Genomic DNA, 24,938 nt, shown 5'->3' on the forward strand with positions numbered 1-24,938 from the left:
GCTGCAGGTCAGTCTCTGGCGAATTCAATTTTGGAGTTGAGCGACAATCTACTGTGGGGCTGCAGTGATGCACGAGGTTAGCGAAGACGATCAGTAAGGCGCGCTGCAAGCTCATCGACACAGGTTGCTCCGTTGGAAGCGCGCAGCTGTGATTATGTTAGGAGGCAGTGTGGGTCTTTGATTGAGCCTGAACAAGCCCCGCAGAAATTGGAGATGTGTTTGTTCCTGTATAACTGGGGTTGGTGGTCTGCCCTATAATTGAATGGGGACACCGCTATTATCTGCTATCTTGGGCTCTCAGAAACACCCCAAGCCGCATCCCAGTTAACGTGAACCGCAAAGGCGGTTAGTTGTCAATGCGTGCTGCAAGCACTGGTGGATCACAAGGGACTTCACAACATCCACGTGGATGGCCAGGAAGGGTTCATGACGCTCGCATCTCAGGAGCATATCTTTAAACGGCTGCAGCAAGGATTAACTTCTCAGACAAAAATAACCGTGGGAGCTGGGTATTCACACTCTCACGAAGCTCACGGCTCCCATAAAACCTCTGTTAGTCTATAAGGGTGCCACAGGATTCTCTGCTTGGCTTTCACAGATGCCAGACTAACATGGCTACCCTCTGAACCGAACCTGAGTGCTTATAGTTATCCGGGGTGGGACTCTCACGCGATCGCTTCGATTGCCAGGCTCATGAAGCCTATAGACGTGCGCAGGCTGGACAGTGGTAGGATCCTGAATGTCTAACCTAGCAATGGCTCGAGGCATAGGTTGCTGTTAGTTTGTATTGATGGAGTAGCATAGCATTACAAGATGCCCATGTATGGACGGCGTTTTTAGAGAGGAACTACTCGTGCTATGGATTGGACCAAGATAGAGGAATCCTCATGTTGAGTGGTTTTTCAGGAGGCACCGTTGCTAGCTGAGCCGTCAATTGACCATCTGCCCAGCGTGAGAGGCTTTCTCCATGTAGACTCTCTGCTGCTCAGTGCTGCAAAACAAGTGGGTAAAACGGTTTTTTTAGCCAAATGTGATCATTCCGTACGACTCACCTCAATTGAGCGGATCGCTGATCATGCTAGTGGCACTCTGCCACATCCGGCATCTATCGCATTGTTGTTCGCTATAGCGCATGCTGAGACGGGGTGAAGACATTTTGACAATCCGGCTGGATGGGAAGCCGCAATTCGAGGCAGAAGATTTATACAGGCTAATATTGGCTCGCGAGTAATGGAGCGAGTCGCGCGAGGAGAGCCACGCTGGCCCGATTCGAGAGGCGATTGTAGTCTAAAGAGCAACGCTTTCTTCCGATCTGCTCGCCTGAGCGCATTGTACATGAACTTGCTGAAGCCACGGCTTGCCTAGAGAGAGCCTCCTCTGTGAGCTCGCAGTTGCTCTCGCAGCATCGGCCCAAACCTCGTGGAGCAGTAGGCTCGTACGGTGGGGTTCTGTTTGCTTTCGCTATGTTGTATCTGAACCCCTCGCACCGTTGGGAGTATGGGCTGAGTATGTGTTCTCAGCTGGTGGAGCTAGTGAGCAGCCTCTTGCCTCGGCAACTGCGCTCGCCTCGTGCTCATTGATTACAGGTTGCGAGGGCTAGGGGATATAGTGCCCAATTCACGTTGTTGCGTTTTACGATATTCTAGTGGTAATATTAGTGGCCATGTAAACACCTCATATTTATGCGCACTCCTTCTATGTCGGTAGATGAAAGACCAGGTTGGTGTATATTTTCACCTTATCGTACTTTTTCGCTGTAGATGATGCAGGAATAACGCTTGTTGACGCTGCTCCTCCCTTATGATCAGACTGCTGAGTAGCATATTCATCTACTTATACCAGATGTTACTGAGCCGCTCACTCCTAGATGACGCATCACAGAGGCACAAGTGACGAACGACAACGGAGGAGGAGAGATAATCAGATGTATGAGTGAGATCTCGCTGTGTCCTTTTTGTTATTCGAGTATCGAGAATCAACACTCCGGATTACAGGAGTGGAGGGCCTGTGGTGTTGCGACAGGGAAGGATATGATGGAAGAAGAGTCGCGGATGTGTATCTCTTTACAATGCATATATTGACTTTTATGACTTCACTGCCTAGGAGAGATTTGGAATTTCTTTCTCTAAGTTAACACGTAACTACTCGCTTGGGAGAGTTATAATTTCGCAAGATCGCCAAACCTGTATCAAAGGCCGGAGGGGTGTGGGTCTTGCCGTTACACCTCGTGACGTATAAGTGCTCATTTACACGCTGCGGCAGGTGTTCACAGGGGGAAGCTCGGATAATTTAGAGTGCGAACACGCCGTATCCTTTTCTTCTGTTGTGCCTGTGCACTGGATTATCGCGCAGTGTTTTCAATAGGCTTCTCGCATGAGTTGCTGCGAGCGTGCTAGAACGACGAGTTGGCCTTGCGGTGTCTCCTCTAACGCGCGCTGCGTCTTCTCCGCCTCGCTCACTTGTGCTAACGGTCAAGCGCGACCGAGAGTGCGTTTGCCATCAGCCCTCCCACATTCAGCCATAAATGTCTCCGTCCCTAGTCATGCTCTCCTATTGAAGGTTATTGTGCAGAGACCCACATCAGCAAGCAGCAAATGATGAGCGAGACGCGCGCTTCTTGAGATCACCGTTGGTTGCTTGATAGGCTGAGGTCTGGAAGCGCGCAGTATAGGGAGAGCTATACTTAGATTTACCGCATTGATATCTCTTTAACTGCGGCCTATATATTCACACTCGTAAGCCAAGATCCCAAGTCCGTACAACTCTAGTTCTCAGCTTGATTTGGAGACCAGCTTCCTACGACCTATCCATGGTTCCGACTGGCTGTCACTGCAGTGATACATGGGCTGTATCGAGGCAATGAGCCACTCACAGAGGGTTATGCGTGTCGGGATCCGGCCTGGATGTATGACTTATGTAGGCTTAGCTTGGTATCAGAGGGTGGTAGGCCAATAGTTTACGTGATACTGTGGATCCTCGTGAAAGCTTAGTAAGAGATTTCCAGTATTGAGAGACTATCATATTAATACGATCCTCATATCAATTGAAGTTATTTGAAGGAGTCGTGTCAAGCAGCAGCATGTCTCATAGTGGGTGAATACCCACATCTTTCTGCCCACAGCGATTATTCTGGCGTCTGGGCTAGGGCGAGTCGATAGTGCTCTCTGTTGGCTGAGGCATATGTCCAGGCTATATATACACCGCTTAGCTGAGCTAGTGCTGCCTGCACAGTACTAGTCCCGAAGTACGGCGAGGTGTTAAGCCCCTTCCTGAGCCCATTGCAGCACGAGAGATGAGTTCACGCGGATCGTCGCTGAATGCTAAATCCACCGCACGTGCTTTCGACGACTATTCTCCATTTTGGCAAAAGTGTACTGCCCTATTTGCGCGGTACGCCTGCTACTTGGGTGAGGCACCTATCTAGATTATTGAGCTGGGGGGCTCAAGATAGGAGGAATATAGGGTTCTCTTCGCGGCCAAGGATTGTCTGTCTGCTTGATAGACACGACCTGAGCCTAAGGATGTCTTGCTGTGATAAGAGAGGGGCTCTACGGGGCATTGTGCATGCAAGCCATAAATCACTATCACCTATATAGAGCCTAGAGTGATCACCGGGATTATCGTCACATATTCGATCAATTGTTTTTAATTCGTCCGGGATAACAAGCTATCTATTGAATCGTGGGCTTTTTGTCTGCATACACTCGCACACTCCGACAGCCACACCGCATATTAAGATTTGGCACCGCTAGCATCCATTGACTGCTCCAACGGACATGGATCGGTTAGGCATGTGTACTGTTGCAAGCTAGTTCAGAGGGGAGGTTGCAGCCTATTGCGTGAACTTATTGTTTCCGCTCTGCGTCCGAGCGTGTTGTACGCGCTGCTCTCATGTTTTCCGTGGAATATGGCGTTTCAGGGAAGGGGAAAGCATGTCACAAGTTCAAAGATAGTGCATCTTGACTATGCGAAAGTTTTCGAGCCACTGCGAATCGTCCAACACACGTTAAAACAATCGGTCCCACCAGTGCTGCTGCATTGTTTCCGTGCCCAAATTCCGGCATTCAATGGGTAGAAAGATGCCTCAGTATAATAGCAAGTTAAGCTTCCAAAACGCCACTGGGGGCCAGACGTGTGATATGGTAGTAATTCTGTCCTTCTCCATGTCTCCATCACATTCGCTAGTCCTACCAGTTGCGCCGCTACAGTCCAGATCAGCTGCGCTCCTCACTCTCGCCTCCTGCCTTTGCAGTTCATATGTTCAGTATCAGTAGCAGGCCAACGAGAGTATCGCGAGGTGATTGACAATCGGGTCAGGATAACCGTTAGGTGATCCCTTCAGGTGTCCATGAACCTTGTCTGAGTGCTGATGGGCGTTCGCCTCAATGCACACTTCCCGCGAAAAAGGCGCCAAAGACCGTTGGTCTGCTGCCTTCACAAAGGGGCACGGGGTGAGGCCTGTACCCAGTCACCACCCCGGGGCAATGGTCTTTATGCCCCATCGTAGGCACTGACCTGCTATCTCAAACACGGAGAGGTTGTGTACAACTATGGGATAGCTGAGGAACACACCTACCACAGTGGCACCGCTACCTAGAAAATCGATGGTAACTTTGAACCATGATGGAAACCGCAAACAATCGATGTCGTGATCCCACTGTGGACGCTGCTACCAACCCGATTTTTTACCTAGTGATCTGTTTTGTAATCCGGATTAAGCTAATTCGAAGTAATCGTGCAGTGTAAGACGTACCCATAGTCATAATATCATATGGATGATGACGCAATACTTTCCATTCTATTAGTAACAGAGGAGGAGGCCTAAAAACAGCCCCTATTAAAGTTTAGACCTTTAAAATCAGCAATGGCCAGATCTCTTAAATCTCTAGGAGGTAAGTTAACTGGCGAGGAGGCTCACTGGATTATTAATGATTGAGTTTTTAATAAGTCTTGGAACACCTGGAGAAATTCCAGAAGACTGAAGACAAGCTCATGTTGTGGCAATGTTTAAAATGGATAAATAGGAGGACCCAGGTATATATAGGCCTGACAGTCTGACATTGACTTCCCAGGTAAGATAATGGAGTGGCTGATACTGGATTTAATTAATACAGAAATTAAAAAGGAGGGTGTGACCCATATAAGCCTCTCAAAGCCCCCTGGCAAATGTTCACTGCTGTAAACTACAAACGCTAGCCAGGCCTGACAAACTCACTGCACACAACACTCACTAGGATCATAATAGTTATCCATAGACTCTAAGGACTGGAAGGGACCTCAAGAGGTCATCGAGTCCAGTCCCCTGCTCTCATGGCAGGACCAAATAACTGTCTACGACCATCCCGCATAGACAGTTTATCTAACCTACTCTTAAATATCTCCAGAGATAGAGATTCCACAATCTCCCTAAGCAATTTATTTCCAGCGTCTAGCCACCCTGACAGTTAGGAACTTTTTCCTAATGTCCAACCTAAATCTCCCTTGCTGCAGTTTAAGCCCATTGCTTTCTTTGGTTCTATCATTAGAGGCTAAGGTGAACAAGTTTTCTCCCTCCTCCTGATGACACCCTTTTAGATACCTGAAAACTGCTATCATGTCCCTCTCAGTCTTCTCTTTTCCAAAACTAAAGAAACCCAATTCTTTCAGCCTTCCTTCATAGCTCATGTTCTCAAGACCTTTAATCATTCTTGTTGCTCTTCTCTGGACCCTCTCCAATTTCTCCACATCTTTCTTGAAATGCGGTGCCCAGAACTGGACACAATACTCCAGTTGAGGCCTAACCAGCGCAGAGTAGAGCGGAAGAATGACTTCTCGTGTCTTGTTTACAACACACCTGTTAATGCATCCCAGAATCACGTTTGCTTTTTTTGCAACAGTATCACACTTATTGACTCATATTTAGCTTGTGGTCCACTATGACCCCTAGATCTCTTTCTGCCATACTCCTTCCTAGACAGTCTCTTCCATTCTGTATGTGTGAAACTGATTGTTCCTTCCTAAGTGGAGCACTTTGCATTTGTCTTTTATTGAACTTCATCCGGTTTACCTCAGACCATTTCTCCAATTTGTCCAGATCATTTTGAATTTTGACCCTGTCCTCCAAAGCAGTTGCAATCCCTCCCAGTTTGGTATCGTCTGCAAAACTTAATAAGCGTACTTTCTATGCCAACATCTAAGTCGTTGATGAAGATATTGAACAGAGCCGGTCCCAAAACAGACCCCTGCGGAACCCCACTTGTTTATACCTTTCCAGCAGGATTGGGAGCCATTAATAACTACTCTCTGAGTACGGTTATCCAGCCAGTTATGCACCCACCTTATAGTAGCCCCATCTAAATTGTATTTGCCTAGTTTATCGATAAGGATATCATGCGAGACCGTATCAAATGCCTTACTAAAGTCTAGGTATACCACATCCACCGCTTCTCCCTTATCCACAAGGCTCGTTATCCTATCAAAGAAAGCGATCAGATTGGTTTGACATGATTTGTTCTTTACAAATCCATGCTGGCTATTCCCTATCACCTTACCACCTTCCAAGTGTTTGCAGATGATTTCTTTAATTACTTGCTCCATTATCTTCCCTGGCACAGAAGTTAAACTAACTGGTCTGTAGTTTCCTGGGTTGTTTTTATTTCCCTTTTTATAGATGGGCACTATATTTGCCCTTTTCCAGTCTTCTGGAATCTCTCCCGTCTCCCATGACTTTCCAAAGATAATAGCTAGAGGCTCAGATACCTCCTCTATTAACTCCTTGAGTATTCTAGGATGCATTTCATCAGGCCCTGGTGACTTGCAGGCATCTAACTTTTCTAAGTGATTTTTAACTTGCTCTTTTTTTTATTTTATCTTCTAAACCCTACCCTTCCCATAAGCATTCACTATGTTAGACATTCCTTCAGACTTCTCAGTGAAGACCGAAACAAAGAAGTCATTAAGCATCTCTGCCATTTCCAAGTTTCCTGTTACTGTTTCTCCCTCCTCACTGAGCAGTGGGCCTACCCTGTCCTTGGTCTTCCTCTTGCTTCTAATGTATTGATAAAAAAGTCTTCTTGTTTCCCTTTATTCCCATAGCTAGTTTGAGCTCATTTTGTGCCTTTGCCTTTCTAATCTTGCCCCTGCATTCCTGTGTTATTTGCCTATATTCATCCTTTGTAATCTGACCTAGTTTCCATTTTTTATATGACTCCTTTTTATTTTGTAGGTCATGCAAGATCTCGTGGTTAAGCCAAGGTGGTCTTTTGCCACATTTTCTATCTTTCCTACCCATCGGAATAGCTTGCTTTTGGGCCCTTAATAGTGTCCCTTTGAAAAACTGCCAACTCTCCTCAGTTGTTTTTCCCCTCAGTCTTGATTCCCATGGGACCTTACCTATCAGCTCTCTGAGCTTACCAAAATCTGCCTTCCTGAAATCCATTGTCTCTATTTTGCTGTACTCCCTTCTACCCTTCCTTAGAATTGCAAACTCTATGATTTCATGATCACTTTCACCCAAGCTTCCTTCTACTTTCAAATTCTCAACGAGTTCCTCCCTATTTGTTAAAATCAAGTCTAGAACAGCTTCCCCCCTAGTAGCTTTTTCAACCTTCTGAAATAAAAAGTTGTCTGCAATGCAGTCCAGGAACTTATTGGATAGTCTGTGCCCCGCGGTGTTATTTTCCCAACATATATCTGGATAGTTGAAGTCCCCCATCACCACCAAATCTGGGCTTTGGATGATTTTGTTAGTTGTTTAAAAAAAGCCTCATCCACCTCTTCCACCTGGTTAGGTGGCCTGTAGTAGACTCCTAGCACAACATCACCCTTGTTTTTTACCCCTTTAGCCTAACCAGAGACTCTCAACACTTTCCGTCTCCTATGTCCATCTCCACCTCAGTCCAAGTGTGTACATTTTTAATATATAAGGCAACACTCCTCCTCCCTTTTTCCCCTGTCTATCCTTCCTGAGCAAACTATACCCATCCACACCAACATTCCAATCATGTGTATTATCCCACCAAGTTTCAGTGATGCCAACAATGTCATAGTTGTATTTATTTATTAGCACTTCCAGTTCTTCCTGCTTATTACCCATACTTCTCGCATTTGTATATAGGCATCTAAGATACTGGTTTGATCTTGCCTCCCAGTTTTGCCCTGACCCTCCTTTCTCTCTGCCATTATAGCCCACGCTCCCTCTTGTTTCCGACCCATCTCCCAGGTCTTCCATGTTCCCCACTTACCTGTGGGCTTTGCTCACCTGTCCCGTCGAACCTAGTTTAAAGCCCCTCACTAGGTTAGCCAGTCTGTGTGCAAATAGGGTCTTTCCCCTCCTCGAAAGGTGAACGCCATCTCTGCCTAGCAGTCCTTCCTCGAATAGCATCCCGTGGTCGAGGAAGCCAAAGCCCTCCTGGCGACACCATCTTCGCAGCCAGGCATTCACCTCCATGATGCATCTGTCTCTGCCCGGGCCCCTACCTTTGACAGGAAGAATCGAAGAGAATACCACCTGCGCTCCAAACTCCTTCACCCGTACTCCCAGAGCCCTGTAGTCACTCTTGATCGCTCAGCGTCACACCTCGCAGTATCATTTGTGCCCACATGGATGAGTAGCATGGGGTAGTAGTCAGAAGGCCGGATAATCCTCGACAATGCCTCTGTAACATTTCGGATACTGGGCCCCCGGCAGGCAGCATACCTCCCGAGATGAAATGTCAGGGCGACAGATGGGCGCCTCCGTCCCCTCAGCAAGAGAGTCTCCGACCACCACTACCCTACGTTTCCTATTTTCAGTGGTGGCAGCAGACCTCCCAGCCTTAGGGGTACGAGGCTTCTCCTCCTTTACTGTAGGGGGTGATTCCTTCTCTCCTGTATCAAGAAGAGCATAACGGTTACCTATTACCACGGCGGGAGGGTTCGCAGCAGGGTGGAGCACTGCCCGCTGCCAGAAGTAACCAGCTGCCAGTGTCCACCCTGAGCCATCTCCTCCTCCACCAGTGGTGTGTCAGCAGTCCTGTGAACTGGGACAGCTACTCAGCTGTCTCCACATGGACACTGTCCAGGAATTGCTCGTGGATACGGATGCTCCTCAACCTAGCCACCTCCTCCTGTAGCTCTCCCACCTGCTTCCTGAGAGATTCCACCAGTAGGCACCTTTCACATTGTGGATGCCCCCAAAGCCTGGATATCAGTAAGTGGAAATGCAAGCTACAGTCTTTGCAAAACCACACCAGAATCTGGGTAGAAGCATCCATGCTTTGGTGCTCTGTCTGGCTACAGGCGCAGGTGGAGGAGACAGAAGCAGTGCTGGCACAGGTGTTGCGGGTCTTCCTACCCATAGTAAGCCTCCCTCTGTCAAACTCCCTCTCAAACTCCCCTGTCTACAGCTCGCTGTCCGCTCTGCTCTGCTTTAAAGAGAGAGGTTTTGGATGTAGTTTGGTTTATAGATTTTCAAGGGATTAACAGGTCACGGATAGGACCAACAAGGGGCCCCCGCTCCGTTCCTACTCCCCTTCCAAACTCCCTTGCTAAACTCCCTGTTAGCAGCCCCCTGTTTGGAAAGCTCCCCTGTTCGCTTGTGCGCGGCTTTATAAAGCCCTGGCCTGAGTGAATGCCCCGCCCACTTGTTAAGGCTCAGCCAATTACCAGAGACTTCTAGCTTTCAAACCTTCCTTTGTCGCTCAGCCTCCAGCTGCCAGCTACAGCACACAGTCCCCACAGATGCTGTATTTGCTCCTCCTTCACCTGGAGAACTCCCTTGCGAAACTCCCTGTTAGCAGCCCCCTGTTCGCAAAGCTATAATGATATAGTTCTGCTCAGTTTCATGCTATTTTTGCAGCTCTGACTAGCAACGCTGACACTAACCAGAAACATGTCAGTCATGTTAAAGCTATGAACGACAAAGGTAGGCACTGAGGTAGTCACAGGGGATGGGAGGAAGACCAGTTTTCATAATGAGAAATATATTTCTTGACGATTTGTGACCAAATGAAGGCAGTAAGGATATGTTGCTGTGCACAGAGTAGCGTATCTGAGCTAACTTGAATCCAGCTAGCACAAGTAACAATAAGAGTGAAGAGAGTGCAGCGTGGGCATTAGAGCAGGCTAACAAGCCAAGTACATACCCAGGTTCTGCGCCAGGCTTGTACTACCTGCGCTGAAGCCCCGACTGCCATGATGGCCTCTGAACCATTGTGGAATATCCACATTTTAGCTGAAGAAGAAATTGTTTAGTGATTTGGATGCAGAGGAAGTACATTGAAACCAAAGGCCTCCCTTGAAAGCGGTACAGCAGGATCTGTGTGTTCAGATGAAGGTGATGTCACTGTAGTTATTCATGCCAGATGTTGCTAAAGGGCCCTTCTGTTTTACTATATTCCAGATAGACCTGAGGATTTCTGGTCTTTGAACATGTAAATATTCCAAATATCTATAAAACATTAAAGTGCTAAGTCTGTTACAATTATAGCTTGATGGGAAAAATTAAAGGCTTGGCTAATGTTATATTCCCTTACCAAAAGTATAGAGTTCCATATTTTGAAGTAACTATGAAAAATTGTTTTAAAAATGAAATTAAGACAACTTTAAAAAAAAAAAAAAGCGCTACCTTTTAGCCAAGGCTTGCTTAAGTTTTAGCTCAAAGAGGACTTACTGCTCAGTTAACAACCCCCAAAACCAAAAATGTATAGAGCAAATTTTGGACTATATTGAACCTCCAATAATTGGCCATAAATCCAAATCAGATATTTAAAAGGCCATTTGTTGGTTTATGGATCTAGTCTCCTATTCATCGATTTCATAGGTACTTTTTACTTAACTCATGGGAAGAGTACAAACAGCCCGGGGACCTGTTGAAGGAAAAGGCAGTAACCAATTTTTCTGAAAGTTGTATTTTTTTCATACAATATAATGTGGTAAGGGGACACAAATACAATGCTAATAGTTGCAATACATTCTGAAGTTGAAGTGTAATTCTGTAATAATGCAATAGAGGGCAGAATAAAACTTCTTAAAGAAAGAGCCCAGCATAGCTGCTCAGTATTACAGAGCAGGGATACTGAGTGGTTACTATGGAGCTGGAATTAGCACCATCCAATAAAAAAGTAATCAAAGCAGTGACTGCAGTAGGGTGCAGAAATATAACAGCCTGGAAAGAGCTATAAAGCATTTTGTATGTTGTATTTGTTTTAAGAAGCTGTAGACATTTAATTTAGTGTGGTGTTGAAAGGTAAAACTAAGTACAATGTAAAACTTCAGATCTCTGACTCTTGTCAAAGTAAAGGCGGGGGTGGGAGTATTTCTGTCACTTCTAGTTAGATGCAGATTAGCTAAACTGCACATCATCTTAAAGAGTAATTGAAATGCTTTTTAAGTAAGTACAAACCTACTGTTTAACATCCCACGTCTTTAACTGAATACACAGATATAAAATACAGCTCTTCTACTTATATACTTTCTAATACTTTTTTCCAAAGTTCTATCACTAACGCTTGGAGATCTTTAAGAAAAGCTGTTCCCTATTCTACTTAAGGTCTGTTTACACTATAAATACTGCTTTGTCAACAGACTCAGTTACAGCAGTGAATATTAAAATCTAGATATAGACTTGACTTGTCCAAGACTTTATTATGGTTCTGTGATCTAGCTAGATCCCATCTATCTGCATATTTAAACTATGTTGTCACCAAGCAAGGCGAGGTTAGATACAGTAATGTAAAAATGTTGGTGACTAGCCTCTGCTAATGCTAGTACCACTGGAGCTGCACCAATGTAGCACAGTGGTGGGAGATTTAGAAGTGCCAGTGAGGACACGGCCACATGTGGAAATACCACAGAGAATAAGACCTTGTCTACGCTACAGAGTTTTGTTGACAAAAGTTTATGCTGACATATAGCCGCTACTTTAATTAAACCACTGTTGCATGTCCACAGTAGCATGTCTTGGTAGAGTGCATTCACGCTAGCAGCTCTTGCATCAACAGAGCAGTGCACTGTGGGTAGCTATCCCACTGTGCAACTGGCAACAGTGTGCTTTGGGAAGGGTTTGCAGTGCCTCCTGGGGCAGGTACAACATCAGGTGATGTACGTTTCTCAGTCCCATTGTTCCATGGGCATCCTACTAGATTTGTAGCTACTTTTCAACTGAAGCAGAAGTGGGGTGGGGAGGACGAGTGTGTAACGGAGTGTGTGTGCGTGTGTGTGGGGGAGAGAGACCGTGTATGTGTTGGGATTGGAGTGAGGGAGTGAATATGAAAGGGAGTGAGTGTGTCGTGTTGGCATGCTGTATCTTAAGTTCAGACAGCAACCCGAAGCAACCAGTCCTAAGGGGATGGAGGGGAACATCCCCTACACATCAGTCCCCACCTCCCTCCTTGGTTCTGCACAGCGCACCAGTCCACTCCTTCCTCCTTCCCTCAGCAGCAGCCTGCCTGCCACTGTTCTCCTGGTGCTGAAGAGAGCAGGATTCCACATTAATTATTTATTCATTGCTGTTGGAACAGAGCAGCATGCCAAGCTGTGAGAACTTCCTGGAGCTTTGAAAGGAGAAGGGCACATGCTTGTGTAGCTGTGTGCAGGGCAGCCGAATTCAAAACAGTGAGCAGAGACGTCTCTCACGGTGGGCATTGTGGGATACTGGGGGACTCCTGTTATGGCAACGTAACAAATCATCAAAGTAGATGCTGCCATTTGTCACTTTAACTTTGCTTCAAAAAGCATTATGCCTCTCATTGAGGTAGTTTTATTTTGTTGGCAAAATAGCAGAATTTTGCCCCCAAAAAAGTAGCATTCCAGTGTGTAACCTTCACTGTTTTGCCAGCAAAAGCTGCCTTTTGCTGACAAAACTGTGTGGTATAGACAAGGCTTAAGATCATGGCACAGTATCCTTCACTGCTGCTGGAATGTGCAACAGTTTCCTACTGAATGTGGTTCACATTGAATGTGGTTCACATTACAGACGTCTCTAACTTTATGGTTAACGTACCAACATCTTAAAAAATTGGTGTTCTATCAATTCTCTTCTTGGCAGGCTCATGTACTACAGTTTGGGGACCCTGTGCAAGAATGTATGACTGTACCAGGTATGTCCAGCTGCCTTGGACAAACATAGTTGCTGGATTTTCCTTGTTAAATCACTTAACAGAACAGTCAACACTGTCACATTTAAGGATATAGATTAATACCCTGTTAACGACTTACTGAAAGCTCATGGAAAAAAGAGGGAAAACATTGCATTAAAGAAAATGCTTTTAAAGATTGGGGGGGGGGGGAACTAATTACTTTTCCCATTTCTGTAAAGGGATATTTACAAGAAAAACTGGATGTCTCTCTTGTTGGCGGAACTGGTGGGGTGGTATAATTCTGCTGGCAATAAGCAGCAGAAAGGGATGAATTTAAGTTCTTTGAGATCTTGTTTTCATGTTAGCATTAAGCTGTTTTGTCGAAAATATTGTATTAGTAGAAGTCTTCCTAAACAATATTGAACACTTCCGTGGGGCACCACTAGACTCTTCAAATCAATGTGGGGAAGTCACATCTTAGACTTTTGTTTCCTATGATCCTAGGTCTGCAAAATAGGGCTGGAAAGTAAAGTGTTTGGAGATTTTTAAGAACAGGTTAGACGATGGGAATTTCACAGCCTCCTTTGGAAGCCTATTCCCATGCTTAACAATCCATATAGTTAGAAAGTTTTTCTGAACATCTAACCTAAATCTCCCTTGATGCAGATCAAGCTGATTACTTCTTGTCTTGTCTTCATTGGACGTGGAGGACAATCGATCACTGCCCTATTTATAACAATCCTTAACATATTTGAAGACTTATCAGGTCTTTTCTCAAGACTAAACATACCCAGTTTAACTTTACTTCATGGATCACGTTTTCTAACAATTTTATTTTTGTTGCCCTCCAGTTTGTCCACATCTTTCCTAAAGTGTGGTGCCTACAGCTGGACACAGCACTCCAGCTGAAGCCTTGCCATTGCTGAGTAGAGTGGGACACTTAGCTCCAGTCTTACATGTGACACCCCTGTTAATGCATACCAGATGTATTTTTCCCACCTATACATACTGTTGGCTCATAATTGGTTTGTGATCTACAAAAACCCCCAGATCCTTTGAAGCAGTAATACTGCCTACTAGTTATCCCCCTTTTTGTGTCTGTGCATTTGGTTTTGCTTCCTAAGTGTAGTATTGTGCTTTTGAAATTATTTAATCGTTGATTTCAGACTAATTCTCCATTTTGTCTAGGTCATTTTGAATTCTAATCCGGTCTTCCAAAGTGCTTGCAATCCTATCATCTGCAAATTTTATAAGGATATAATACACTCCGTTATCCAAGTCATTAATGAAAATATTGAATAGTACCGGATTCTGCAGGACCCCATCAATAACTACTGTGAGTGCAGACTTTTAACTGGTTGTACACCCATCTTACAGTAAAGGTAACCTATAAAGCAGTGGTTCTCAAACTTTTTTTTTTCCACAGACCACTTGAAAATTGCTGAGGGTCTCGGCAGACCACTTAATGATCTTTCCAAATGTTATTTGTATCATTAGCTAACTCTTGTAAAGCACTTTGGATAAAAGCGGTATATTTTTTTTAAAAAAAGCTTAATCTTTTTTCATTCTACAAATAAAAACACACAACTCATATTTTCATATCAATAGTTTTACCTTTCAGATGTGATGGATGTGCCCTCTCTCCCTCACCGTGGTAGCCCCTGAGCTGGGGCTGGGAAGGAGGGGTGTCTCTCCCCACCACAGGAGGTGCCGAGGAAGAACTCAGCATCGGCGTTCCCCGGCGCTGAACACAGCACGGGATCAATCTCAGCACTGCTCGCCGTCTTCTGTTATGAAGAAGCAGCACAGGAAGACTGATAGAGGGCACTCCCATTCCCCCACACAAGAATGTGAACCCAAGGTAGAGACCGCACCTCCTCTCCAGTCAGCGACTGGCACCGTCAACTCTGGGTGCCTGCTGAGTCCAGTGCCACTGGAGGAGACCCAGGTGGAGGATTTGGGTCTCCCTTCCAGACCCAAGACTTACAAGGTAGCGCGGGACCTGATAACGTTGACAGGCTTGCACGCCCCCAACCACGGTGTCTCAGCACCGGTCCTGAGTCCCCAAGTGACTCAGAGGCCACCGGTGAAGTTCAGGGGCAAGCCAGCTATGACTCGGCAGCTATCTGTTACCCTGGCAACGATCCCTGGCACCTAGAGGCATGGCTCTGCCATGGTCCCTGCGCATGGACTCATTGGAATCCGCATCGGAGAAGCCATCATAATAGCTGCTGCTTCTCCCAGTCAGCAGGGATGACCCAAACCTTTCCTCCGGTACCATGGCCACCACAGTGGGCTCAGATGCTGACCCAGTGGCCCTTTTGGACTCCATAGGCTTACCACCAGTCCCAGGGGTCCACCTCTGTACACTGCTTTTCCATCGCATCCGAGAGAAGGACTGCGTCTGGGGCCAGGAATTTCTCCCAGGCATCAGCCAGCACCATGATTGGTACCGCACCCAGCACCGACAACAGACCCAACACCATACCTGGCATCATGGCTTCACTTAGTACCACAGACGGTACCACCGCTGCGACCAGGGCCAGGGCGGAGCCGCAGCATTTTGAGGAGCTGGATGGGCAGAAGAACCTCTCCCATATTCCGGGCTCCGCCTCATCGTTTCCAAATGAGACGATGGTGCCCTGCTTCCCGACAGCAGAGCTCACCTTGAACTTCTAAGGCAGATTGCTCAGAACCACGGGGTACAGATGGAGGAGTTCACCAAGGTGTCAGACCCAGTGGTAGACATTTTATCCTCAGCATGACCCTCCAGGGTGACTCTTCAAGAGAACACACAAACCCTGTGGCCCATCCTCTCTGGCTCCTACAGCTAAGGGAATCAAGAGAAGTACTTTGTACTGTCCAAGGGCTAGGAATACTTGTTTTCCCACCCCACACCGGACTCGGTAGTGGCAGCTGTTAACACGAGGGAAAGGCAAGGACCTACCCCTTGAGCTAAGGATGCAAAGAAGCTGGACCTCTTTGGGAGGAAGATGTACTTCACCAGAGGGCTCCAGCTTCAGATTGCAAACGAGCAGGCGATCCTTATCCAATATAACTTCAAGTCTCTAACTTCTCGGACATTGTCCCACTGGATTTTAAGCTGGAATTCTCAGCTCTTGTGGTTGAGGGCAAGACAATCGCCAGGACGTTGCTGCAAGTGACATTAGACTCAGCAGACTCTGCAATGCGGATGATGGCTTTGGGCATCGCAGTGCACTATTCCTCATGTGATGGGTTGGATCACAGAAACCCCCTGGGGGCTGCCAACTGATGTGCCAAGATTACTTCTGCCCCTGCTTTCCCTGCCAGCTTGGGACTCCAGAGCCTTGCCTGGATGTGCCAGACACGCTTGCCGGCCACAAACACAGACCTAGGTCTGAAACACTTCCCACAAACTGCAAGCTTAACTGAAAGCAGCTTATGAAGTGTTCCTGTCTTTAACAGTCAGATGCCCAACTCCCAGTGAGGTCCAAACCCCAAATCTGTTTTACCATGTATAAAGTTTATACAGGGTAAACTCATAAATTGTTCACCCTCTATAACACTGATCGAGAGAGATACACAGCTGTTTGTACCCTCCCCCCCAATCCAAGGTATTAATACATACCCTGGGTTAAATAATAAGTAAAAAGTGATTTTATTAAATACAGAAAGTAGGATTTTAAGCGGTTCCAAGCAGTAACAGACAGAACAAAGTAAATTACCAAACAAAATAAAATAAAACACGCAAGTCTGAGCCTAATACAGTAAAAAAAACTGAATACAGATAAAACCTCACCCTTAGAGGTGTTCCAGTAAGCTTCCTCTTACAGACTAGTCTCCTTCTAATCTGGATCCAGCAATCACTCTTACCCCCTGTGGTTACTGCCCTTTGTTCTAGTTTCTTTCAGGTATCCTTTGGGGTGGAGAGGCTATTTCTTGAGCAAGCTGAAGACAAAATGGAGGGGTCTCCCAGGGGATTAAATAGACTTTCTCTTGTGGGTGGACACCCCTTCCTGCCCCTATGTAGAATACAGCTACAATAGAATCCAGCTACAAAATGGAGTTTTGGAATCACATGAGTAAGTCACATGTCCATGCATGACTTAGTTCCTTACCAGCCAAGCCACATTCCTGGGAAAGCTCAGATGTGGATTGGCATCTCCAAGATCATTGTTGGCTTAAGGGCTTCTTGATTGGGCACTTACTGAGAATGGTCTTTTCTCAGGAAGCTCACCAGCTGCTTCACTTGAGGCTATTTAAAATTAAGCAAGCATACAACCAATATTTGTAATTTCGAGTACAAAAGTGACGCATGCAAATAGGATGAATGTATTCAGTAGATCATAACCTTTATAGAGCTATGTTCCATGGCATATGTAGTGTAAAACATATTCCAGTTATGTCATATATACATTCATAAGCATATCCCATAAAGTATTATGGGGTGCAACTTCACAGCTCATGGCTCCAGGCCTCAGGCCTTCCTGGGGAGGTCCAACAGAATTCAGGATCTACCGTTTGAGGGGGTCACATTATTTTTGGAGAAAACAGACTCGAGACTCCGCAGTCTGAAAGACTCCCGAGCCACTCTAAGATTGCTGCGTCTGCACACTCCTGCCACCCAGCGTAGATGATTTAAGCCTCAACCCACAACTCAACCATACCAGAGGGAGTTTAAGTGGGACCAGAACCGTAGGCATCCCAGAAACCAGAACCACCATCGCCAGCCCCCAAATAACAGAGAGTTTGGGTCATCCAGGCAGCTACTAGGCCCTAGGCAGACATTTTGAGGATGCGCCTGAGGGCGTTATACCAACCTCTCAAGTGGATCTTTCCAGTTTTCAGAACGTCTATCCCGTTTCTACTGAGCGTGGTCCCAGATCACCCCAGACTGTTGGGTCTTTCACACAGTAGAGATAGGGTATTCTCTCCAATTTTCCTCAAACCCCTCCCCCACTCCCACCTCCCTTCCCCATCCCTCTTCAGGGACCCCGCTCACAAGCAAATTCTCGTCCAGAAGCTACAAACCTTCCTATCAGCAGGGGCTATGGAGGAGGTTCCGACAGAGCTCAGGGGAAAGGAGTTTTACTCCCGGTATTTGCTAATACTGAAAGTAAAAGGGGGCCTTGGACCCATCTTGGACCTGCACAATCTCAACAGATTCATGAAAAAACTAAAGTTTTTCAAATGGTCTCTCTTGCCACTATCATCCTGTCCCTGGATCGAGGAGATTGGTATGCCGCCCTCAACTTGCAGGATGCATACTTCCACATTTCCGTAATCCTGCCCCACAGGCGCTTCTTAAGGTTTACAGTCAGGAGTTCCCGCTACCAGTTCACAGTACTGCCGTTCGGCCTATCATCGGCACCTTGGGTGTTTACCAAATGTATGTCAGTCATGGCTGCTTTTCTGTGGAAAAGGCTGGTTCAGGTATTTTCTTACCTAGACGACTGGCTAGTCAAGAGCTGGTCCAGAACACAAGTGGACCAACATGTCTCCCTCATAAGATCCACCTTCAATGCATTGGGCCTCCTCCTAAACACTCAAAAGTCAACGCTCACCCCTAATCAGAGAATTGAGTTCATAGGGGCAGTATAGACTCAGCACAGGCCAGGGCATTCCTACCCAATCCTGCTTTCAGGCTATTCACGATATCAGACAGGACCTCAAACGATTCCCTATAACCACAGTAAGGAGTCGCTTAAAACTGTTAGGTCACATGGCATCTTGCGCTTATGTTGCACAACATGCGAGGCTCAGACTCGGACCTCTCCCAGCTTGGCTGGCATTGGTGTATCGGCCAAGCAGGCACAGTCTAGACATGGTGGTTACCCTTCCACCGGACATTCTCATGTCTCTTCACTGGGGGTTCGACCCACACTTGGTATGCATGGTGTCACGTTTTCCAAATCACATCCATCCTTATATCTGATCACTGATGCCTCAGTCTTGGGGTAGAGGGCACACCTTAGGAAGCACAGAACTCAAGGCTTCTGGTCTCAGGAGGAACTGATGCTTCACATCAATGTAAGGGAGCTCAGGGCAGTCCAGCTGGCATGTCAGGCCTCTCAGCCTCTCCTGGAGGGCAAGTGCTTGGCAGTCCTGAGAGACAATACAACAGCAACGTTTTATATCAACAGATGGGAGAGCACGCTCCTTTCCCTTGTGTCAGGAAGCCTTCAAGCTCTGGGAGTTCTGCATAGCACGCTCCATACTTTTGGAAGTTGCCTATCTTCCAGGGTCACAGAATGAACTAGCAGACCACCTCAGCAGGTAAAGTCCAGATGTGATAAACAATATCTTCTATCAGTGAGAAGTTCCCCAGATTGATCTGTTTGCCACAAGGGGCAACAGAAAGTGCCTACAATTCTGCTCCTTCCTAAACCATAGCCCAGGTTTGTTGGCAGACATGTTTCTTCTCCCATGGAAGGACTACCTCTTTTACAGGTTCCCTCCTATACCACTGGTTCACAAGGTCCTCCTCAAGATCAGGAGCAATGGAACTTCGGTGCTCCTGGTGGCACTGACCTGGCCACATCAGCATTGGTATACCGTGCTGCTGGAGCTATCGGTGGACACTCCAATCACTCTACTCCTAGTTCCAGACCTCATCACTCAACATCACAGAAGGCTTCGACACCCCAATCTCAAGTCTCTCCACCTCATGACTTGGAAGCTGCATAGTTGAACCCGCTAGCGCTTACATGGCCAGACCCCATGAGGGAGGTTCTTCTGGGTAGCAGAAAGCTTTCAACTATAGCGACTTACCTAGCCAAGTGGAATAGATTTGCAATTTGGCGCTCACTGAGTTGTATCCCTCCAACACAATTGTCAGTCCCCTTTATCTCCTAAAATTGAAACAGCATAGCTTGTCTTGCTACTTGGCTGCCATCTCAGCTTTTCACCCAGGAGAGCATGGACGCACCATCTTCACTGACGAAACAGTGTGGCAGTTCCTCAAGTGGTTAGACAGATTATATCCTCATATTCACCAGTCCACTGCCACTTAGGACCTTAACTTGGTACTCTCGAGGCTGATGTTGCGGGGGGTGGGGGGAGAGGCTCTTCAAGCCCCTAGCTATATGCTCACTCCTTTACCTTTCCTACAAGGTGGCCTTTTCGGTTGCAGTAACATCAGCCAGAAGGGCGTCTGAGCTCAAGGCTCTCACATCTGACCCTCCGTATACCATTTTCTAAAAAGATAAAGTGTAACTGTGACCCCACCTGGCATTCCTCTTGAACATGGTCTTGAGTTTCCGTGCCAATCAAGACATACTCCTTCCGGTCTTTATCGCAAAATGCCATGCCAATAGCCACGAGCAGGGACTTCATTCCCTGGATGTGCGGCGTGCATTGGCTTTTTATATTGAACAAACTAAGCTGTTCCGTAAGTTGAACCAGCTGTTTGTTGCTGTAGCAGACAGGATGAAAGGCCTCCCAGTGTCCACACAGAGGATATCGTCATGGATCACATCCTGTATCCGGGTTTGTCACGACCTCACTACGGTTCCTGCCTCCAATCCAATTGCACACTCCACTAGAGCTCAGGTGTCTTCAGCAGCCTTCCAGGCTGAGGTACCGATCCAGGAGATATGCAGAGTGGCTGTGTGGTCTTCAGTCCACACCTTCACATCACATTACGCTATCACCCAGCATGCCAGGGATGATGCAGTGTTTGGCAGGGCTGTTTCAGTCAGCAATTCCATAAACTCTGACCTCACCTCAGATAAGGCTTGGGAGTCACCTAACTGGAATTGATATGAGCAAGCACTCGAAGAAAAAATGGTTACTCACCTTCTTGTAACTGTTGTTCTTCAAGATGTGTTGCTCATGTCCATTCCAAACCCACCCGCCTTCCCCTCTGTTGGCATATCCGGCAAGAAGGAACTGGAGAGGCAGAAGGTCGGCAGGGCCTTATATGTGGCCCCATGAAGATGCGATTCTAGGGGCTCCAGAGCCGACCCATCGGGTGCTACCAAGGGAAAAACCTTCCAGCGAACTGTGAACGTGGCACACACACACCTAATTGAAAGGATATGAGCAACACATCTCGAAGAGCAACAATTACAAGAAGGTGAGTAACCGTTTTGGTTTTTTTTAAGTTCACACTTGGTCCTTCCAGCCCCTTCCACCCACCCCACCTTCCCCCAATCAAATTATTCATGTTTTAAGTTGCCCCGGGTTGAAAAAATCACTTAGACACAGCTTTCTCTAACATCAGCTCCTAATAAAATCAATTCACAAGTCTTTTCTACATTGTATACACTTCATTTATTAAAATACATTACTTTCATTTTCCTTCCCTATACCATGTTGTCTCCTAAGTACAAGGACAGTGATTCCCGGACTCATAGGGGCATTAGATAGAGTCATCATCTCTAGCAGGTCATAACATCTCAAAAGTCTCCTCACTTCCCACCCATTGATGAGGCTCTCTCCCTCGCTCTCAGATGTGAAAAACACAGCACGCATCTATGATACACGACAGATATCTCTCAGAAGCCTCTGGCCTTGTCATGAGATACGTTAACCTTTCTTTCAGTCTTCCAAATGCTCTGTAGTCATTCTGCAGCTACTCAGGTTATGGTTAAACAGTTCTTTCTCTTATCCATGTGTTTAGGAAAAGGCTTCATAAGCCAGAGAAGCAGAAAGTAAACCTGTTCTTCCTGACAACTGGCTGGAAACCTGACACTATACATGTTTATAGTAGTTTTGGGAGCAAAAGTTCCATTTTTCATTGCCTAAACCAGAGGTGAGTTTCTGCATATCCTGGCATCAGGGAGGCATGGGTCCATCAATGGCCTCTATATGGGATCCCCAAAGGTTCAAAAGCCATCAGTAACCTTCTGTGCATCGCCACGCTTAATGACCCAGGACAACAACACTCTCGCAGCCAACAATGTGTATCTCCATGACCAACAACCCTGAAAGTTGATCTACCAACCAGACTGGTTAGTTACTGACTGGTAGCAGCTGGGCATTGCAAGCTTCCAGATGGCAATGACCACATGCTTCTGCACACTGAGTGGGGCTTGTTGGTATTTCACCACTGTAACTCCAGGACGAGCAGCCTTCCGTATCATAAAGTTCTGCAGCCAAACATCCTAGGTCTGCAGCAGCGTTCTGTCCTATCAATCAGTGATCATTGGCTGAGCCCAGAAGTGGCACTCTACTCTGTGACACCAGCCTAAGAAAATATCATGTAGAAACAACTGCCCAATGTCGTCGTCGTCGTCATCCTTCAATAACTGTTTCTGTACAGTATTGTGGCCGTGGTCGGTCTGTCCTGCCGCCGACTTGAGTGGTGGCCAGTACATCGGGAGCATCCTGTTTGTATGCAGGATGGTCAAGCTCACAGTGCTCAGCAGTGCTTCCTCCATGCTGTCTGAGAGCAGCTTACAAAATTTGTTTGAAACCAACAGTTTTGAAAATGGTATTGGTTAGTGATAACCAGATGTATTTTGGAATATTATGGAAGGAATCATAGAAGTTTGACCCCACTGTCCAGAATTTCAGAACGTATCCCATAATCCACCAGGAGAAACAACTTATAATGATTTGATATTAGCAGCAGAACGTTCTTGGGATACGTGCCCAGAATGTTATGCACCTTTTAAGAAAAAGACAATGTTTTGTGGATGTTATGATTCACACAGGGACGTCACAGCTTCTTTAGACAAAGCAGTGTGGACTTACTCCTTTAGTTCAGTTATACCTGTGTATACTGCAAAGTTGAGAGAACATGTAGACAGTATTCCAAAATAGTGCCCTTTTTTTAGTTTAGCTTATGTCGCTTGGGATAAACTTTAAACCCTACTGAAAAAAGCCACTCTTATACCAGAATAAATGTGTCCACCGGGTAAACCGTTCCTGTGTAGGCAACCCTCAGAATGACCAAAACTCCTTTCCCCCTCTTAAATTGCAGTCTTGTAATGTCTGTTTCTCTGCTTCTCTATTCATCAGAGTCTTCAGTGTACACAAGAATTGTATTTGTAGGATCAAGAACCTTCGAAGTCTTTCATTATATTATACACCCATAAAGTAGCAAAAACCACATGCCTAGTTTTTTGTGTGCTCCTGAGACTTCCATTTACATCATTAAGTCTTTCTTAGCAATCTAAAAAAAGTTAACTTTGCACCTCAGCTACCAAATGCAGAATACAGCCAAAGCTGCTGTTTATATATTTAAAAAAAAAAATAAGCCAAATCTGAAGGGAGACCAGCGATGGACAATTAAATGCCACTGGTTTTCTAATGTGGATTAAGACTGTTCATGGGATTTAAAATTCGAAATGCTATCAAAGGCAGATTTGAAAGATATGAAGGTTGGAAAGGTAAATGGAGCAGCAACTGGCTTAACCAGCATTAACCTAACGGTGTGGCTACACTTGGAGGTGTGCAGCGCTAGAAGTTACAGCTGTCTTCGTACGGCTGTGTAGGGACAGCGCTGCAGTGTGGCCACACTGACAGCTACCAGCGCTGCAGTGTGGCCACATTTGCAGCGCTGTTGGGAGTGCTGCATTGTGGGCAGCTATCTCAGCGTTCAAGTGGCTGCAATGTGCTTTTCAAAAGAGGGAGGTGGGGGGGGGAGCATGGGGGAGAGAGAGAGTGTGGATTTTTGGAGCTATCAGCTCCCTGCCTTGCAAGTTCTAAGCACTGGAACATACACATCACTATCCTGCAATCATTTTAAAAGTTTCGAGCCCTTCCCTCACCTTCTCTTATTCACTAAATGCAAATTATGCACTCCAAGCTCCAACACGGACTCCTCCCTCCCTCTCCGCCCTGTGGCTTCTCTACTGAAGCAAACAGCTGTGAACATTCCAAAGCAATTCCCCTGCCTCTTCTCGAGCAAACAGGAGAGCTGTTTGTTTTTTAGATAAGCAGCTCCAGGGAGCCCAGTCTTCTGGTTTGTTGTGAACAGGCATTCTGGGATACCTCCTAATACCCTGGAGGCCAATTACAGCGCTTTTGGTGGCCACACCTGCGGAGCAGCGCTGCATCACCAGCACTGCAATTGTTATACCCCAAGTAGACCAGGTGTACAGCCAGCGCTGCAGCCAGGGAGTTGCAGCACTGGATGTGCCTTGCAGGTGTGGACAGTTACTAAGTTGCAGCGCTGTAAACCCACCACCAGCGCTGCAACTCTCCAGTGTAGCCATGGCCTAAGTAAAATTAAGCTAGAGGTCTCCATTCAGCTGGGTTATAACATGCGATCGTTATGTAAATGAAAGAAAATAGTTAACATTTCACTTATTGCCTTAAAAGATGTTGTTCACAAAAATTGCAAGACACTGCAATCTATGTGTATTTATTTGAAATTATCTTCGTGTGTGTGTGTGTATATATGGGAGCTGTCAGTTGGTCCTATTGAACTTTCAGAAATACTCACCAGGCATTTAAAACGAAAAGTTCATTTGGGTTATATATAGTTTAAAAATGTTCATTGATTTATAATATTTTTGAGAGAGAAATTCTGAATTACAGTGTAACTACAAATTCTTCATGTTAATCTTCATTCACACACCACTTCTCAGCATGATTCAATAGCAGCATTCCATTGTTAGGTCTGGAATTAGTAAAATGTCATTGGTTTAACAAAAAAACAATAAATTACTTAATACTAAAATAGTAAAAATGATGTAAATCATTAAAACTAAACTCCATTATCAGTGCATTCTTTGTCCAGTATCACTATAGTTTTGTTTTCCTCAGTCTAACAAAGAGCGCCATACAGTCATTAGAGCAAATTAGTGAGGTCATAATATATTTTTGTCAGCTAAAAGTATCACTCTGTTACACAAAAAGCAGTAGAATAAACACACTTTTTTCAGAATATTAAATACGTGAGCATTAAGATTTGGGTGCCACTAGGAAATAGCTGCAAAACTTTTCAGTTTCTTGTGTGTCTTTAGT

General features: G+C 45.9%; 1 protein-coding gene across 4 annotated transcripts in view; it reads left to right on the top strand.

Moving 5' to 3' along the window:
• The window catches only part of FAM210A (family with sequence similarity 210 member A), a 55,440-nt gene that overhangs the window by 20,121 nt on the left and 10,381 nt on the right, over nt 1-24,938 (top strand). Inside the window, exons 1-2 of one of the 4 annotated variants that reach the window (XM_075062925.1) lie at nt 1,319-1,331; nt 14,226-14,373. The exons of 1 other annotated variant lie outside the window; for it this stretch is intronic. The gene's annotated coding sequence lies outside the window, so the exon portion shown is untranslated. Of the gene's footprint in view, nt 1-1,318; nt 1,332-14,225; nt 14,420-24,938 lie in introns of those variants that run through there. 2 more of the 4 variants (XM_075062926.1, XM_075062924.1) reach the window with 2 other exon arrangements.

The sequence above is a fragment of the Chelonoidis abingdonii genome, chromosome 2, assembly GCF_003597395.2.
Source record: "Chelonoidis abingdonii isolate Lonesome George chromosome 2, CheloAbing_2.0, whole genome shotgun sequence".
Taxonomy (NCBI): domain Eukaryota; kingdom Metazoa; phylum Chordata; order Testudines; family Testudinidae; genus Chelonoidis; species Chelonoidis abingdonii.